The following is a 13,781-nucleotide window of genomic DNA, read 5'->3' as shown; positions in this document are numbered from 1 at the left end:
ACTGCTAATATGGGAAAATGTGGGAGGTGTAGGGATTGGGGTATGTGAGAAACCCCTATAATTTTATGTAACATTCACGTAATCAAAGTAACTTTTTAAAAAAGAAAATGAATAAATAAATAAATAAAAATAAAAAAATCTGCACAGTCTGATGACTATGATGCAACTAATACCTGGGTAGGTGCTCTGGTGTTTCCAGTCTTGACAAGCTCCCAGAACTTACCTGAATACTTGAATCAATGCTGGGGCCAAATTAGCACTAAATTTGAATGAAGCTACAACAACAACAATCTCCTCATGATGAAGTTTCACCTCCCATTTCAGATTGCTCTCAGTGAGCTCTATTCCCAATTTTTGATAAACCACTGGGCAGAAGTGAACTCCCTTGATCCCACCCATCCTCAGGTAGAGGAAAATATTGTGGACAAAAGAGCAATTGTGATGGGTTTCCAAAGCTCCACCAGAGTACTGATAGTTATATCCACTCATGGAATCACTAAATCAATGGTTGCATGAAATGCACTAATTAGTTTCCTTAATAGGGAACCTGGAGAATACGTGTACTGTAACAAGGGTAAGATGTTGGCAGAGTAGGGAGTTCCCTTCAGGGCAGTTAAGAATCATCCAGAGCTACCTGGCGATTCAACCTGTTTGTGGGACCCAGGAGGCCTGAAGAGCATTCTACAAGATCCTTGGAAGAACGGGAGGAGGAGACTGCATATCTGCACTGAAGATTCATGAGGAAAGCACTACATGCTGCGGAGCCTGGTGCCCAGTCCCCACTGGCAGGGCAAGATGCCTTGGGAACTAGTTCCTGGATGGAGTTGGAAGCTTCATGTCCCATAAACAGGGGAGGAAGAAATGACTGGGTGCCTACTTCAGTCACTGATGAGTAAATTTGGCTGGATGAAGTACAGCTGAAGATTGGATCCGCACAACTCAGAAAGAGACTGGCAGCCTTCATTTAAACAATGCCTCCAGCGTAAGAGGAAGCAGGGCTACTTTAAATTCACAGTGAAGGTAGGGACAGGCTTCTTTCCACGCAGGTGTGACTGCTGACCTAGACTGGGCTCAAGCCACGACTCCAACATGGAGGAAGCTGGGGACTTGTACCAGACTCTCCAGGCCACTAGAGTCACTTTCAGCCAACAGAGATGAGGAGAGGGCTCTAGTGCTTGTAAGGCCACATGTCCATTCCCAATGCATTCTGGTGAAGTGTGTGCTTGGAACTGTTCAACATCAGTCCTGCAGGACTGATCCCTGCCCTCCCAATCACCTTAAGGTCAACAAGGAGTTTCACCAGTTAAGTACTGAGAGGGGTGGAGAGTTTGGGGTGGCCTTGACTGCCTCAGGGTAAGCTTTCCAGGGGAAAGGTTACATTAACACTCTTCACTTGCTGGGCTGCTCTAACAAATACCACTGCCTCACTGCCTTAAACAACAGGAATTTATGGTCTTGCAGGGTGAGAGGCTAGATGTCCAAAATCGGCATGTCAGCAGGATCACTTTTACGGTCAGCAGCATTCTGGTGGCAGGTTGCCAGCAATGCACAACTGCATCCCTGCCTCCACCACCTGGCCATCTCTTCTCTGTCTCCCACTCCTGAGTGGGTCCCAATTTCCTCTACTCATAAGCACTCCAGTCGTACTGAGTTGAGGTCCACCCTTATGCAGACTGGCTTCACTGTCGTGAATGGGATCTTTGAAGGTCATGTTCATAAATGAGTTCACAGCCATAGTGTAGGAGATTAGGACCTGACATGTCATTGTGGGAGGCCACGATGCAACCCATAATAAAGACAGAGGCACTCTGGGGTGCCCCCCCCATGCAAGCAGGGGAGCTCCTCTGGCCCAGCTTTCTATCTAGTGGGTACTCAGCAGGCGCGACTGGGAGCTGCCCAAGTGCTGAGGGCCCTCTGCCCCAGTGGAGGCCTGTTCAGGGCCCAGGTCACCCCATGGCACCTTGTCCCAAACTGAGGTTACATAAAATTCTGTAATAATATGTATGTAAAATACCAACGAAAACAAAGCCTGAAGGAAAATGTACTTGCAGTGATCACTTGGAATGAGTGAATGGATAAGTTCCTTTTTTTATTTTCTAATATTAAAATTAAAATAAATATAACGGGTTTTATTATATTTTAGAGTATTTTTTATAACTGTTTTAGGTTAAAATTTACTAAAGTAAAAAAATGTATGTTTTTTAAACCAAACAATCTTTTTTTTTTTAATTTAAAGGCAAAGGTAAAGGTTGCTAGTGGCTTTACCAAAAAAAATGGCAGGAAGCAGATGTGTCTCAACTGCTACAGCGTCCCTCTACTTACGGAGGGTTCAGGGTTCAATCACCAGGGCCTCCTGACCCGTGGGGTAAGCTGGCCGACACGCAGTGCCGCCGCGCACAAGGAGTGCTGCGCCACGCACGGGGGCCCCCAGGTAGGGGTGCCCCATACAGAAGGAGCGCGCCCCACAAGGAGAGCCGCCCCACGTGAATAAAGTGCATCCCGCCAAGGATTGGCGCCACACACACAGCTGATGCAGCAAGATGACGCAACAAAAAAAGAGACGCAGTTTCCCAGTGCTGCTAAGAACACACGGGGAACAGACAGGGACAGCAGACAATGGGGCGGGGGGAGGAGGAAGGGAGAGAAAGAAATAAATCAAATCTTTTTTAAAAAAGTTATTAGAGAGAAAAAAAGAAGAGCACCAGGAAGCTGCCATTTCTTGATATGCAGCTGTCGGTACTGGACAGTGTTGAGGGTAGGGGTCATAATGAATCATTAAATCATATAATATCATAAAATCATTATGTCAACCTCTTTCCTTCACAACTCCCGCTCATCACATGTCCCAAGTGTGGTATCACCTCTGCCATCCCAGAGTCCAAGACCCTCCCCTCTCCTCTCCATCAGTGTCACTCTTCAGGGGAAATTTATACCAAGGCTGCTCAGCCAAGCAATACGTAAACACACTGTATGCCAAACCAGAGACCTGAAAGCGAAAGGTCGGAAAAAGATACTCCATCCAAATGGTAACCAAAAAAGAGCAGGGGTAGCTATCCTAATATTGGACAAAACAGACTATAAATGCAAAAAAGTAAGAAGAGATACACACGGCCATGAAATATTAACAAAAGGGACAATCAACAAACAAGAGGTCACAGGCAGGAGTTATGTGAGAGTACACGAGGATGAATATAAAACAGCTAATATTACACCAAAAACATATAGGGGACGACAGACTAATAATGAAAACCATAAGACAAAACATAGGATAACTAAAAAATTTAGAAAACTGTACAACCTAAAGTATGGAACACATAGTAAGCACAAATGTCACCTTGTTTGAAAACTATAGTTTCGGAATCTGTACATCAGTTTCAGGAAATATGATATGAATAAGTTAAAAGATTATTGCTGTGGAAGGGAAAAGGTTTTATGGTGGATCTGGGGAAATACTGTATATTGTATATATGAATTTCGGTGATCTAAGACTCTTCTGAAGCTGACATTATGTTGGGATTCACTTTACGGGAAGTTTTGGATCACAGAGTGGTTCAACAATGGCAGTGGAGGAATACTGATATGGGATGTTATTGACAGGATATATATGGTTGACAGGGAGTTATACAGGGCATTTGCCCAGGGTATATGGTAATGTCTACATATACTCATAGTGGAAACAATTAAAAACAACAGGTGGGGGGGTACTGGGCTCCTGGCCGGGGGGTCACTGTTGTGGGCCCTGGGAGAGCAGCGGCAATCCTCCAGGTGCAACGGCAAGAACCAGGAAGGAAGGACGGCCCAACAGTGGGCTCTTGATACTAATGGCTGCACTTTTGAGCCTATACACCTGCAATAAGAACAAGGCCTAGAGTAGCATTGTGCCTGGGGGTTTCCTCCTGACAGCCTTCATGTTACTCCAATGTGGCCACTCTCACAGCCAAACTCAGCGTGTAGATGCGATGCATTCCCCCCAGCGTGGGACACGACACCCGGGGATGAGCCTCCCTGGCACCGAGGGATCACTACCACATACCAGCTGAAGAAGCAACTAGAAAATGACCTTGAATTAAAGATTCAATGCGGAACAGCAGAATATACCTGTCTACATATAATAACATGACTTCGGGAGGCTGTTTGACCTAATGTAAGGGGGAAATGGAAAGGAGAAATGAGATTATAAGGCTGTGAGCCTCTAAAAAAGAGTCTGGAGGTTGTCAGAAGGAATACCCCTATGTACAACTGAACAGAGTCTAAGAGACAGATAAGGTAGATACAACCCCAGGTATTGGTTCTTTTGAGGGATAAAGAGACCCACGGGTTCTATGGTCATGGCAGAAGGGGTTCACTGCCATGACAGATGGCCCTTCTTTGGAGCTGGTGTTTCTGCGTGATGGAATTGGACTCAGAGGGGATCTCTTTTCACAAGACTTGCATGCTACTTTACTGGAATTGTAGTTGGTGCTGGGTTTAAGATATATGTAGGGGATTTGAATCTCTGGACTGATAATATGACACCCAGGCCCAGAGCCTCAACAGACTTCAGCTCCTACACTTTGATTTACTGGACTTACTCCACTCAGCTAACGTGGAGTTGAAGAAGGTCAACCACCACAACATGGAGCCTAGAGTGTCTACAACTGGAAGCGGGAGGAGTGCATCCAGTGCCCATGTGGAATCTAAGCCCTCACTTGACATAGGTGTGCAATGGACACAACCAATCCAATGTCCACAGAGAAAATGTGGAATGGGTGTGGGAACGGTAGCCATGGTGGCTGCTGGGTGTGGGGAACGGGAGGAAGAGAGGAGATGTGGAGGCGTTTTCGGGACGGGGAGTTGTCCTGGATAGTGCTTCACGGACAATTACGGGACATTGTAGATCCCCCCAGGGCCCACTGGATGGAACGTGAGAGAGTCTGGGCTATGATGTGGCCCATTGACTATGGGGTGCAGTGATGCTCAGAGATGAACTTACCAGGTGCAATGGAGGTGTCATGATGATGGGAGAGAGTGTTGCTGCGGGGGGAGTGGGGAGCGGGGGCGGTGGGGTTGAATGGGACCTCATATTTTTTTTAATGTAATTTAAAAAAATAATAATAAATAAATAATTTTTTTAAAAAAAGATGTCACAGGCATAAATATCTACGCACCTAACCGAGGTCCCCAAAATACATGAAAGAAACTCTGGGAAAACTGAAGGGAGAAACAGACATCTCTACAATAATCATTGGTGACTTCAAAATACCTCTCACATCATTAGATGGAACTAGATGGAAGACCAACGAGGAAAGAGGGAACTGAAACAATACGATCAATGAGTTAGACCTAACAGACATAGACAGAAGGCAGCATTCAAATTCACTGGGATATACATTCTTTACACGTGCCCAAGGATCCTTCTCCAGGATAGACCACATGGTAGGGCATAATGCAGCTCTCAATAAATATAAAAAGACTGAAATTATATAAAGCATCTTCTCAGATCATAGGGGAATGAAATAAAATCAATAACAGACAGGCAAAAGGTAACTTGGCAAATGTGTGCAGGTTAAACAACACACTCTAAGATAATTACTGGGTGAAAGAAGAAAGTGCAAGTGAAATCAGACAAATGAAAATGAGACCACAATTTATCAAAACTAATGGGATACAGCAAAGGCAGTCTTGAGAGGGAAAGTTATAGACCTAAAAGCCTGTATTAAAAAAGAAAAAAGAGCGAAACTCAAAGAATTAAGGGAACAAAATGAGAAATTAGAAAAAGAACAGCAAACCAGTCCTCAAAGAAAAGAGAAGAAATAATAAAGATTAGAGAAGAAATAAATGAAATTGAGAAGAAAAAGAAATAGAGAAAATCAAAACAAAAGCAGATTCTTTGAGAAGATTAGTAAAATTCACAAACTCCTAGCAAGATTAACAAAGGAAAAAAAAAAAAGAAGAACCTAATACATACAATTTGAAATGAAAAGGGGCAACCCAAGAACTAGAAAGGATCATAAGAAGATATTCCCAGACGCTGTATGTCAATAAACTAATCAACCTAGATGAAATGCTCACATTTCTAGAAATGCACAACCTAACCTACATTGACACTACAAGATACATAAGAACTTAACAAACCAATTACAATTAAAGACACTGAATCTGTTTTCAAAAATCTCCCAACAGAGAAAACTCCAGGACCATCTGCCTTCCCAGGTGAATTCTCCTAAACATTTCAAAAAGAATTAACACCAATCCTGCTTAAAATCTTCCAAATATTGAAGAGGAAGAAAAATAACCCAACACATTTTAGGAAGCCAACATCACCGTAATACCAAAGCCAAACAAAGACACTGGAAGGAAAAGAAAATTACAGACCAATCTCTCTAATTAAGATTGATGCAAAAATTCTCAACAAAATATTTATAAATCGAATCCAGCAGCACATCAAAAGACTTATCTATCAAAACCAAATGGGATTTATTCGGTAGGCAAAGCTGGTTCAACATAAGAAAATCAATCAATGAAATACACCACATTAACAAAGTGAACGAAATGAAACCAAATGATCGTCTCAATCAAGGCAGAAAAAGCATTTGACAAAATCCAACACTGTTTCTTATAAAAACATTTCAAAACAGACGAGTAGAAGGGAAATTCCTGAATATGGTAACAGGCACATAAGAAAAAACCCACAGCTAACATCGTACCCAGGGGGAATGGCTGAAAGCTTTTTCTCTGAGACCGGGAACAAGACAAGGATGTCCACTAGCACCATTGTTCTTTGACATTGCAATAGACGCTCTAGGTAGAGCAACTAGAAAAAAAAATAAAGGCATCCAAATAAGAAAAGAGGAAGGAAAACTCTGTTTTCGGAAGGCATGATCTTATATTTAGGAAATTCTGAAATGTCTACACCGAAGCTACTTGAGCTAATAACTGAGTTCAGCACAGTGACAGGCAGCAAGATCGACACGGAGAAATCAGTAATGTTTAGGTACACTAGCGCTGCACAACCTGAGGAGGAAATCAGGGGAAAATTTCATGTACAAGAGCAACAAAAAGACTCCAACATCTAGCAATCGATTTAACAAAAAGCAGCACAGGACCTATAAGGAGAAAATTACAAAACAATGCTAAAAGAAATTTAAAAAGACCGAAACAATTGGAAAGACATTCCGTGTTCATGGACTGGAAGACTAAATATCATAAAGAGGTGAATCGTACCCAGATTGATTGATATATTCACTGCCATACCAATGAGAATTCCAACAGTCTACTTTACAGAAGTAGGAAAGACAATTGCCAAATCATTTGGAAGGGAAAGTGCACACGAGGCGCCAAAAGTATTCTGAAAAAGAAGACCAACGTAGGAAAAATTTCACTGACCTTGAAACATATTACAAAGCTACAGTGGACAAATCAGCATGACACTGCCATAAAAAGAGATACACCAATCAGTGCAATAAGATTGAGAGTACAGAAATATACTCTCACCTCTATGGTCAAGCAGTTTTTGACAAGCCTACCAAGTCTGTGTTAATGGGAAAAAACAGACTCTTCAACAAATTCCTATAGAACAGGTTATAAATAACCAAAAGAATTTTAAAAAGACCCCCATCTCACTCTCCATACAAGAATCAACTCAAAATGGATCAAACACCTAAATGTCAAAGCAAGTACCGGAGAACCAGGAAGATGGCAGAGGAGTAAGGGGCTCCTACAGTCCGCTCCTGCTGCAGGGCAGTTAGCAAACACCCAGAGCTCTCTGAGCCAGCTGAAGCATCATATGGGGGCTCCAGGAGGCCAGAAGAGCTTCCTGCAACATCCTTGGGGGAGTGGAAGGAGGAGATGCCCGTCTGCAGAGAAGACTCATAAGTAGAGGCTCCACACCCTGGGGGCCGGTGCCATCCTCCACTGGAGGTACAAGCCGCCTCAGGAGCAGCTCCGAGGCTGGAATCAAAGCTCCACTTCCCAAAACTGGTGGGAGGCGGCAGACTTGGCCCAGTGGTTAGGGCGTCCGTCTACCACATGGGAGGTCCACAGTTCAAACCCCGGGCCTCCTTGACCCGTGTGGAGCTGGCCCATGTGCAGTGCTGATGTGCGCAAGGAGTGCCGTGCCACGCAGGACACCCACGCGCAGGGTGTGTGCCCCGTAAGGAGAGCGGCCCAGCGCAAAACAAAGTGCAGAGTGCCCAGTAGTGGTGTGGCACACACGGAGAGCTGACACGACAAGATGATGCAACAAAAAGACACACAGATTCCCGGGGTGGGGGAGGAAGGGGAGAGAAATAAATAAATAAATAAGTAAATACAATTTTTAAAAACATGGGTGAGGAAGAGATGGATGGGCACCAACTTCAGCTACTGATGAGGAAATTCAGCGGGCTACAGTATAATCCTGAGAAGAAGTTTGAGCCTGTCCAAGTCAGAAAGAGGCCGGGAGCTGCCATCTTAACTCCACGCCTGTCACGAGGGGAAGCGGGGTGGACTGAGGATCCCAGTGCTGGCGGGGACCGGCTTCTTCCCACCAAGATCACATTGCAGCTCCAGCCTAGGCCCCAGTGCCACCACCAGCCAGCAGGGAGGAAGCTGCGGGGACCTGAGCCAGCTCTCTGGGAAATTACCGGCCAAGCCAGGGAGGCCGGTGATCATCCTACTCTGGCGGCACGAGCCGCCCCAGGAGCTGCTCTGTGACAGGAATTGGAAGATCCACTTCCCAGAAACAGGAGGAGAAGACAGTTGGCTGCCCATTTCGCCTACTGATTGGGAGACTTGGCTGGCTAAGAGATAACCCTGGGAACAGGAAGGGTGAGAACGAGCCAAGCCGAAAGTCAGAAACAGGCCAGCAGACGCCATTCTGACTCCACCCCCAGCCTGAGGGGAAGCCGGGCTGACTGAAACTCTCAGGGTCAGCAGGAACCAGTTTCTTTCCCGCAGATCAGCCTGCAGCCTGCCTAAGTTTCAGCCCTGCCTCTGGCAGGGAGGACACTGAGGAGCCCTGCACCAGCCTGTACAGGTAACTGCAGGGAACTCTGGCTGGCACAGACTGAAAATCAGAAGTCTACCAGCGCCACTGTGGTCATCTTAGGACCCGCACTGCATAGATTGCTGCCCACACCTGCAGCTCCATCCCTGCCCCAGGCAGGGGAGAAAGGGATGTGAGGCTCCATCAGTCTCTCTGGGCAACTACAGTCTAGGCCTGCATGTGGATTATTCCAGTCACAGGGGCTGTGACTCTGTCCCTACCCCTGGCAAAGGAGAAAGTTGGAAGAAGCTTCACTGGTCCCGGCACAATGAAGGGGGCTTGAAACTCCACAGCTCACAGCAACAACTACATGCTTGGCTCCTACTGCACAATCAGCAAGGGAGGAAGGATAGGAAGCCCTAAACTAAAGAGAAAGATTGCACCCAGAATAAATACTCTAGGAAGCCAGATGCAAAGACACCAACAAAAAATTACAATCCACACCAAGAAACAGGAAGCTACGGCCCAGTTAAAAGAACAAGATAAGCCTCCAGATGACATAAAGGAGTTGAGACAACTAATTATACATGTTCAAACAAATCCCCTTAATAAATTCAATGAGATGGCTAAAGAGATTAAGGATATTAAGACGACATTGGAGGAGCACAAAGAAGACTTTGAAAGCAGACATAGAAAAATAGCAGATCTTATGGGAATGAAGAAGGTGCAACTCATGAAATTAAAAAAAACATTGGAATCCTATAATAGCAGGTTTGAGGAGGCAGAAGAAAGGATTGGTGAGCTTGAAGAAATGGCCTCTGAAAGTGAACTTACAAAAGAAGAGTTGAAGAAAAGAATGGAAAAAAATTGTAAAAGGTCTCAGGGAACTAAATGACAGCAAAAGGCATGCAAACATATGTGTCATGGGTGTCCCAGAAGGAGAAGAGAAGGGAAAAGGGGCAGAAGGACTATTTAAAGAAATAATGGTAGAAAAATTCCCAACCCTATTGAAGAAAATAGGTATCGCTGTCCAGGAAGTACAACATACTCCCATCCGAGAAAATCCGAATAGACCGACTCCGACACATACTCATCAGAACGTCAAAGGCCAAAGACAGAGAATTCTGAGAGCAGCAAGAGAAAACCAATGCATAACATATAAGGGATATTCAGTAAGGTTAAGTACGGATTTCTCACCAGAAACCATGGAGGCAAGAAGACAGTGGTCTGATATATTAAAGATATTACAAGAGAAAAACTTCCAGCCAAGAATCTTATATCCAGCAAGACTGCCTTTCAAAAATGAGGGTGAAATTAGAATATTCACAGATAAACAGAAACTGATAGAATTTCTAAGCAAGAGACTAGAATTTCAGGAGATACTAAAGGGTGTGCAAAAGAAAGACAGGAGAGAGAGGCCTGGAAGAGAGTCTAGAAATGAAGATTATATCAAAAAAAGTAACCAAGAGTGTCAAAAAAGTGGGGAAAATAATACGACAGATAAAACTCAAATAGGAATAAACTTAACCAATGATGGAAAGCACTTGTATTCAGAAAACTGCACCTCAGTGTTAAAACAAATTAAAAAAGGCCTAAATAACTGGAAGCACACTCCATGCTCATGGATTAGAAGGCTAAATATCATTAAGATACCAGTTCTACTCAAATTGATATACAGAGTTAATGCAATCCTGATAAAAATTCCACCAGCATTAAAGAAAAAATTGAAAACACAATCATTAAATTTATTTGGAAGGGAAAGGAGTCTTGAATAGCCAGAAACACCATAAAAAGGAAAAGCAAACCCTCATCTCCAGACTTTAAATCATAATACCTACCTATAGTGGTAAAAACAGCGTGGTACTGGCCTAAAGACAGACACAATAGACCAGTGGAACCAAATTTCTGGTTCACAAACAGACCCTCACAGGTATGGTCAAGTGATTGTTGACTAGCCTGTCAAACTCACACAGCTTGGGCAGAACAATCCATTCAACAAACGGTGCTGAAAGAATTGGACATCCATAGCTGAAAGAAGGAAAAGAGGACACCTATCTCACACCTTATCCAAAAATTAACTCAAAATGGATCAAAAAACTAAAAATGAAAACAAGAACCGTAAAACTTCTAGAAGAAATTATTGGAAAATATCTTCAAGACCGAGTGGTAGGGGGTGGATTCTTGAAGGAGAAAAGAGGGGAACTGAGTGGACTACTGATGTTTAATGTATGTAGAAGTTTTAGTTAGCTGTGCTGTAAAATTGGGGAAATGTATAGAGTGGATGGTAACACACAGTGAGTAACAGCTACTTTATAAATGGGGATGTGACTGAAAATCGTAGTCTAGTTATGTAAATGCCAATTGACGGAATGCTTGGGAATGATCTAGGAACTGGATAGCACGGTAAACCAAGAGGTGGGTGAGAATTGTGGTTGATGGCACAGATGCACGAGTGTCCTTTGTGAGCTACAACAAATGTATATTACCAGGGCAGGTGTTGGGAATGTGGAGAAGCATGGGAATAATACAGCTGGAGGGACCTATGGACTGTGGTTAGTAGTCATAATATACTATTCTTGCATCTATGCAAAAGATGTACTGTGTTGATACTGAGGCAGTATGGAAAAGTGAGCCAAATGTACGCTATGGACATGACAATAATCAGATTTCTGCACATGTGCATAATTGTTTGATAAGTTTACAACTTTTGTCATAAAAATATACATATTTAAAAAATAATAGGGCGGTTTGGCCAAAAAACACACCAAATGTAAGATAAGAACTATGATTAGTGGTAAGATTTTGACAGTGTTCTTTCATAGTTTGCAGCAAACGTCCCATGACAATACAAGGTTTTGGTGGAGGGTTGATGTATGGGACCCCTGCATGACGTTATGCATGTTTGCTTTCTAAGTTCGCAACTTTTGCTATAGACTTTTTTATGTATGTTCATATATAAATGATATAAAGATAATAATTGTATTGGTTAGAGGAAAAATACTTTGTTTAGTAGTAATATTTTGACAATGTTCTTTAATCATTAGTTTAAAAGGTTTAAAAACAATACAAGTTACTGGTGGTAGAGTGAGATGTTACATGTTTTTTAAGTTCACAACTATTATACATTTATTGTTTCTGTAAAAAAAAAAAAAAGGACCATAAAACTACTAGTAGAAAATGTAGAGAAATGTCTTAAAGACCTTGTAGTATGTGGTGGTTTCTTGGACCTTACTCCCAAAGCACAAACGACAAAAGAAAAATTAAATAAATGGGACTTTCTGAAAATTAAACACTTTTGCACCTCCCAGGACTTTATCAAACGGGGGAAAAGGCAGCCAATTCAATGGGAGAAAACACTTAGACACCACATGTCCAATTAGGGATTAATGTACAAGATATAGAGAGAGATGTAACAACTCAACAATAAAAAGACAAACGACCCAATAGAAAAATGGGCAAAAGACATGAATAGACATTTGTCCAAAGAAGAAATACAAATGGCAAAAAACACATGAAAAAATATTCAACATCATTAATGATTAGAGAAACGCAAATCAAAATGAGATGTGATTTCACAGCTATCAGAATAGCCACTATGAAAAAGTCAGAGAAGTGCAAGTGTTGGAGAGGATGAGGAAAGACAGGAACACTTATTCACTGTTGGTGGGAATGCAGAAGGCCACAGCCACGGTGGAGGACTGTCGGGCAGTTCCTAAAGAAGCTGAATATAGACTTGCCACGGGACCCTGCAACAGCACTACTGGGCATATTCCCAGGAGAACTGAGAGCACTGACATGTCAGACACCTGCACACCTACCTTCAGAGTGCCGTTATCCCAACTGCCAGAAGCCGGAAACAGCCCGGGTGTCCATCAGCCGGTGACTGGAGAAACACACTGTGCTGTATTCACACGGAGGAACATCGTGCCGGGGTGTGAAGAAGTCAAGTCGTGAACCCGATGACAACATGGATGAACTGGAGGACGGGATGCTGAGTGAAGCAAGCCAGACACAACGGGACAAATACAGGAGGCTTGCACTACTCTCACCTAATTGCACTGTGTAACATAACGTATGATTCCATCTACGTAAGATGTCACTATAAATCAACGTATAGAGGGAAAAAAAGTATTTGTGCAAAAATACCTAGAAATGGGATCTGCGGACAGCAGGGGAAGCACAGAGAGATCAAGAGGTGATGTATTTTACTAGTTGTTTTTTTCATTTATTATTATTATTGAACTAACGAAAATGCTCTAATGATGACTGAGGGGATCAACTCATGACTTTGTGATTGTGCCAAATACCACCGATTGTGCACTGTGGATGAACTGTATGCTTCTTTAAAACAAAGGCAAACAGCACTTAAAAATGGGAGAAATACGAGAATACACATTTACCAAAGGAGAAACGTATGATCCTTTTCATCACTAGGGAAATACATGCTAAAATCTGCTATAGATAATAAAATGGCTAAAATCAAGAGACGTAATGCCAACCGTTAAAGAAAATGTGGAAAAACTGGAATCCTCACACATTTCCGGTGAGAATGCAAAACGGTGCTGCCACTTTGGGAAACATTTTGTCAGTTTCTTAAAAATGTGAACTTACCGTAATTCATCCTGACTCCACTCCAAAAAGTCTTTCCTAAACAAACGAAACTGTATCTGTGCAATGATTCCTAGAGCAACTGTACGGCAGCCAAAACTGGAGGAAAAAAAACACACACGTCTATGAGCTGGAGCATGGATAACAAAAGGCGCTGCATCCATCAACAGACCTGCACCTCTACCAATCTAATCTCAGGCACCTCCCCACCACGCTGCCCTTAGAAGCA

General features: G+C 43.0%; 1 long non-coding RNA gene across 1 annotated transcript in view; it reads right to left on the bottom strand.

Moving 5' to 3' along the window:
• LOC131277414 (uncharacterized) overlaps positions 1-13,781 on the bottom strand; it is a 51,716-nt gene that overhangs the window by 37,377 nt on the left and 558 nt on the right. Inside the window, exons 2-3 of the long non-coding RNA XR_009184583.2 lie at positions 13,556-13,651; positions 12,763-12,935 (exon numbers count right to left, since the gene is read on the bottom strand). This is a non-coding gene — a long non-coding RNA (uncharacterized lncRNA). The remainder of the gene's footprint in view (positions 1-12,762; positions 12,936-13,555; positions 13,652-13,781) is intronic.

The sequence above is a fragment of the Dasypus novemcinctus genome, assembly GCF_030445035.2.
Source record: "Dasypus novemcinctus isolate mDasNov1 chromosome 12 unlocalized genomic scaffold, mDasNov1.1.hap2 SUPER_12_unloc_3, whole genome shotgun sequence".
Lineage (NCBI taxonomy): Eukaryota > Metazoa > Chordata > Mammalia > Cingulata > Dasypodidae > Dasypus > Dasypus novemcinctus.
The sequence above is the reverse complement of the archived record's forward strand: the minus strand, read 5'-3'. Positions and strand labels throughout refer to the sequence as shown.